We start from the raw sequence: 6,285 nt of genomic DNA, 5'->3' as shown, positions 1-6,285 counted from the left end.
ATAGGGCTCTGTGTTATGACTCCTTTTTTAGGAATAGTACAAGCTTCATTTTAGGTGCATTTCTGTCACATCAGTGAACGGAGAAGAGATGAAAGTTGAATGCAAGGCGTTACGGATGTGTGAATTTTAGTGCATTTGTCATTAATTCAGAATGTAAAGCTGAACTGAAATCTGAAAAACTCCATTTGCAGTGAGACTTTAATGGTTAAAGCGGATGTGCCACTAAAAAAATATATTAAAAGCCAGCAGCTACAAATACTGCAGCTGCTGACTTTTAATATTAGGACACTTACCTGTCCTGGAGTCCAGCGGCGTCCGCAGCAGATGGCGAGCGATCGCTCATCACTCTGCTGCTCCCCTCTCCATCCACGGTGAGGGAACCAGGAAGTGAAGTGCTCGGCTTCACTGCCCGGTACCCTACGGCGCATGCGCGAGTCGCGCTGCGCCCGCCGATTGGCTCCCGCTGTGTGCTGGGAGCCGAGTGTTCCCAGCATACAACGGGCGACGGACGGGATGCCAGGAAAAAACCCGTCTTTTGCCCGTATCGTGTGGCCGGAAGTGGGTGCAAATACCTGTCTGCCGATCAGCGCGACTTCACTTTAGGGTGGAGATCCACTTTAAATACTTGTTTTTGCCTCGGGTATCATCAAAAAGCGCTATTACTTAAAGCGGAAGTAAACCCATCCATAAAACTGTTTTCATTTCCGGCACGTACCGGAAATGTAACGCTCCCATTGGTTGCGCTCGCAACCAAACTGTCAAACCATCCAATGACTGGTGTCATAACTGATCACATGTGCCGCGTCATGGCAGTTGTAGATTAAAGCGGAGCTCCGCTGAAAAAAAAATATTAAAAGCCAGCAGCTACAAATACTGCTATTAGGACACTTACCTGTCCTGGAGTCCAGCGCCGTCCGCAGCAGAGGACGAGCGATCGCTCGTCACTCTGCTGCCCCCCTGCCATCCTCGGTGAGGGAACCAGGAAGTGAAGCGCTGCGGCTTCACTGCCCGGTTCCCGACGGCGCATGCGCGAGTCGTGCTATGCCTGCCGATTGGCTCCCGCTGTGTGCTGGGAGCCGAGTGTTCCCAGAACACAATGGGGGGGAGGAGGTGACGTCATGCCCGCAGTCTGCTTGAGACTGTGTGCCCGGAAGTGGGTGCAAATACCTGTCTATAGATGGGTATCTGCACCCCCCTCCCCCCTGAAAGGTGTCAAATGTGACTCCGGGGACTCCCAAGTCACCAGAACTAGTGTCCCCATTGGAAGATTTCTCTTTCTATTACTTTTCTGGTGACAACCTAACATTTTCTTCTTTCAATAATAATGAGAAAACAGGACAAATGGAGAGGGGGAATCTCCCTAACGGAAAAACAGACCACAATAAAAACTGACAGGGGTTCTAATCCCTCTCCACTCTATCCAAAACAAAAAAATAAGTTTTGCCTTTAAATTAGAGCTCTATTATTTATTACAAAATTATATTTGGTTATCTAAATTAACTTAATCTATTTTTTATTTTAGTTTCGCAACTGCTGTACCCACTTTTAATTAGAGACTGAAAAGGATTTAGACAATGTATCGTGTGTACAGAGATCACCAGGGTCTTGGCTCCAAGACTGCTTTGAAGGAAAATTCCACCTTTGCAAAAGAAGATAATAAATGCACCATTGTTACAAACAAGCTAAAATGTGTGTGTGTATATATATATATATATATATATATATATATATATATATATATATATATATATATATATATATATAGGGCCAGATTCACTAAGGACTTACGACGTCGTATCTCCACGTATGCCGTCGTAAGTCCGAATGTTATCCGTCGTATCTATGCGCCTGATTCTTAGAATCAGTTACGCATAGATTTGGCCAAGATACGAGCGGCGTACGTCTCCTACGCCGTCGTATCTTGGGTGCATATTTACGCTGGCCGCAAGGGGCGCTTCCGTAGATTTATGCGTCGAATATGTAAATTAGGTAGATACGCCGATTCACGGACGTACTTGCGCCCGCTACGCCGTTTACGTTCGGCTTACGTCCGGCGTAAAGTTACCCCTGCTATATGAGGCGCAGCCAATGCAAAGTATGGACGTCGGCAAGCGTATCTTTTTACGTCGTTTACGTAAGTCGTACGTAAATGGGGTTGTGCGTAGGTTACGTTCACGTCACAGGCATTGGGCCTGGCGTATCTTATGGAGTAAATTCGACGTGATACTGAGCATGCGCCGTTCGTTAGGCGCGTCATTTACGCGGGGTCACGATTCATTTACATACAACACGCCCCCTAACAGCCTATTTTGAATTAGGCGGGCTTACGCTGGCCAATTTACGCTACGCCGCCGCAACTTACGGAGCAAGTGCTTTGTGAATACTGCACTTGCCTGTCCAAGTTGCGGAGGCGTAGCGTAAATAGGATATGCTACGCCCGCACAAAGATACGGCCAGATACGTGAATCTGGCCCAAAATATATATATAATATAATTTTTTTTTGCATTTGAGCCTACAAAGCATTGCAACCACGATCAGTACATTGCGGGTGCAATGCTCAGGCTTCTGCAGAATATTCTTCCAGCTCCAGGCTGTACATTGGACCCTCAGCTATGGAGCTGGATGAAGTATCAATGGTCTGCCAGTGCGGTGCTGTTTCTCACTTGTGCTCCATTAAGAATGATGGCAGATGGGAATTGTAGTCTTTTCACAACTCTCCAAATATGAATGACATGACTGTGTGGGCCGAATCATTCACAGCCACTTTCAATTAAAAATTTGACAGGAGCCATCAGGGAGAAGAGCCCCCTGATCTCTAAGGGCGAATGGGAGCTGCTGACTCCCTTGTTTCATGTTACACCCTAAATATACCTTCAGAAAGGTGGAGTTGGCTTTTAATGTTCACCTCCAACCAAACTATTTATTTTAAAACATAACTCCATTCTAGGTAAAAAAAAAATGAAAAACTTCACCCCTAGCTTTGCTGTTGGGAGCTGGTAGGAGGGGCTCCTGATTACATGACCACTGTGACAGCCAATCATATCATCGGCAAGCCCAGGAAACATCTCTGGTATTAAGATCCCCTAAATGGCCCACCAACATAAAGAGGGTGAAAGGCCCTCAAAATGAACCCCTAACATGGAACTAACCCTTTATAAAAAGCAGGGAGACACATTAGGCCCCGTACACACGGTCGGACCAAACCGATGAGACTGGCCCGTCGGACCGTTTTCATCGGTTCACCTCTGAAGTGGCCGTACGGCCTGATATGTGTACACACCATCGTTCCAAAATCCGATCGGGTCAGAACGCGGTGACGTCAAACACACGACGTGCTGAATAAAACGAAGTTCAATGCTTCCAAGCATGCGTCGACTTGATTCTGAGCATGCGTGGGTTTTGAACCGATGCTTTTCTGTACTAACCATCGGTTTGGTCCGATGGGGCAGTGGTCCATCGGTTCGGTTTTGAAGCATGTTTAGAAATTTTGGACCGAAGGAAACCAGACCGATAGCCTATACACACGGTCGGTTTGGTCCGATGAAAATGAACTTCGGTTCATTCTCATCGGACCAAACCGACCGTGTGTACGGGGCCTTAGGGGTTCATTTACAATATGCACATAGACTGTACACCCTACAAGTGCTGTTGCGCCAGACATTAGTAAATCGGATAAAGGTTCACTTTGTAAAGAATTACAATCACAGGAAAATAAAAAGCAGCATTTTTGCTTGCACTTGATTGGATGATGGAAGTCAGCAGAGCTTCCCCCTCAATTACTAAGCTCTGGAGCAACTGCTCTTGTAGAGTGCTCAGTCTATTTGCCTTTTAGTAAATCAATCCCTTTTTGAGCCATGTCATTGAAGCTACAGCAGTTTCCCTAGTAACTTGATATTCTGCTTTCTCATCATGACTGCTCCCAACAGTGGAATGTTTCTGTTTTGTGAAACCCAAGACGTCTGTAAAAAAAATTCCCTTCCGCAATTGCAGCAAATGAGAAATGTGAACAGCAGTGCCCCCCTAATCCATGTGCCCGGTCCCTAATCTACATGCAGGGAGCCGGACGCATGGATTCCAATGTTTTTTTTTTTGTTTGAAGCACGTGATTATAGCCTGAGACTCTAATTGGCTTAAAAAAGGATGGGCTCGGGGCGCATAATACTGCGCCCCGAGCCCACCCAGTTGTGTGATGATGGCAAATTAATATTCGCTTTTGTCTTCATGCTTCTCCTCCTGGCCAATCAGGAAGTGTGAAGGAGCACCATTGGCTGAGAGGAGAAGCGATCGTATTGGCCAGGATTGGGAGGATGTACAGGAAGATCCGGTACTCCCAGGGAAAATGCCACCCAGAGCGATCTCTCGACCGATTGAGAGCCCGACTGCGTGAGTACCACCTGGGGTGGGGGGGTTGTTTGCCCCCCACCTTCACCCTGGCTGGAGCACCAGCCGCCACTGGTGAACTGAGATGTATGTCATTCACCTGGGCACTTTTCTCATGTCTAGCTGCTGGGAAATGAAGAGGGAATGTGAGAAACTCTTCCACCTATAGAGGGCGCCACTAGAGACTGCATTCCCACCAATATCAAAGGAACGTCCTTATAGTGTGTGACAGGTGCACTTTATTCATTTTCTGGTTTGCCTTCTTTTTTTTTTCCTTCCTGGTTCATATAGCCTAAACTATTTGTGTAACGGAGCCATACTAATAGTCATTCAGTTTCTCCGGGAATCATTTTCAGCAATAGTTCCCTTATATATTCATTAGACTTTAGGCAATTTACCATGTAACATAAAATAAGGATGCAGGTCTTTTTTTTATTATTATTCTGTAAAGTAATGAAAGAAGCAAAATGTATCACTGACCACCTTCTATAACTCGCACGGGAAATGTGAGCCTTCGGCTTCAATGGAACTACAAGTCCCAGCATACCCATCTACCACCCTGCACACTGGCACTTGTAGTTTCCCACCAGCTGGGGATGTGTATTGCCTAATTTTGCTTTGATATGTGCTGTCCTGTGGGGGGGGGGGGGGTCCATGTATATATGGGGGTGTGAGTATGTGTGTGGTCATAGTACACTGTATATATGTGTTTGTAGAGGTGTGTCTAGTTGTATCTGTATGTGTGTAGGTGTGCTGGGATGGCCGTATACAGTTTATATGTGTGTACAGTGTATAATAATTAAACTAACCCAATAGTTGGAAAAAAAAAAAGAGACAGCAATGTACTTAGAGATCACTCATGTTACCCCCCAACTCATTAATAAACTTAAGTTGTTAAACAATTTCCTTGCCATGTGTCAGAGAATTCTTATTTATACGGATCATTACACATTACGCCGTCTGCTGCTACAGTCTAATAATGGGTACAAAAAAAAGCCATATGGTCAAAAAGTAAGTAAAGTTCACTGGTTTTACACAAAATGTGCATTGTATCTGGGCCACAGTGTGTAGAGGATATATATTAGGGTGACCAGACATCCCCAGTTTCAGGGGACAGTCCCATGATTGAGGACACTGTCCCCGGACCAAGCCTGTCCCTGGTTTTGTCCCCAGATTGGATTTAATAAGGGGCAGGGGCAATTTCAAAGACAATTAGTGCAGAATTAAAATAAAAAAATTAGAATTACACACCCCCGCTCCGCCGTGCCTACTAGCATAGGGGGGTTGTATTTTTCCCATTATCTGTGCCCCTTTCTGATGATCATGTGCTGGTCGGAGCGAAGGGAATATTTCTTCAGTTTCGGGCGCATGCCCATTCAGCTCCACTCGCATGTTCTTCTGCCTTGGCTCAAATCCTGGCCAGCCACCTGCCTATCTCCTTGCCTTCCCTGGCAGAGTGATCTTCCTCCGCTCCCCATCCAGTAGTAACCGGGGCCTGATGAGTAAGACTTGAGAGGTTGTGAGGCGGGCGGCGACGGGCAGAGGGTCGCTGATTGTTGCCATTACTAGTAAAGAAAAAATATGTCCCCAGATTTCATTTTAAAAATCTGGTCACCTTAATATATATACATCCCAGGTGTTGTACATATATTTATACACTGTATAGTTTAGCTAGATCAGTTCTTCCTAATTTACTGGCAGGCAGGTGATTGTGCTATTATTTCAAGAGTTCCTCCATGTTAAAAAAAAAAGTATTGAAAAGGCTGGCTGATATAGTGTCTTATTCTTATTCAGGAAAAAACTTTATTGTACCATTAGACAATACAGAAGTAGAGCGGTGCGACCATCAAATACTTCCCCTGATTCTTCACATGCTCTATATATGTATTTTGGATTCTGATTTG

This window comes from Rana temporaria, chromosome 6 (genome assembly GCF_905171775.1).
Source record: "Rana temporaria chromosome 6, aRanTem1.1, whole genome shotgun sequence".
Taxonomy (NCBI): domain Eukaryota; kingdom Metazoa; phylum Chordata; class Amphibia; order Anura; family Ranidae; genus Rana; species Rana temporaria.
This window is presented reverse-complemented; position numbering follows the sequence as displayed.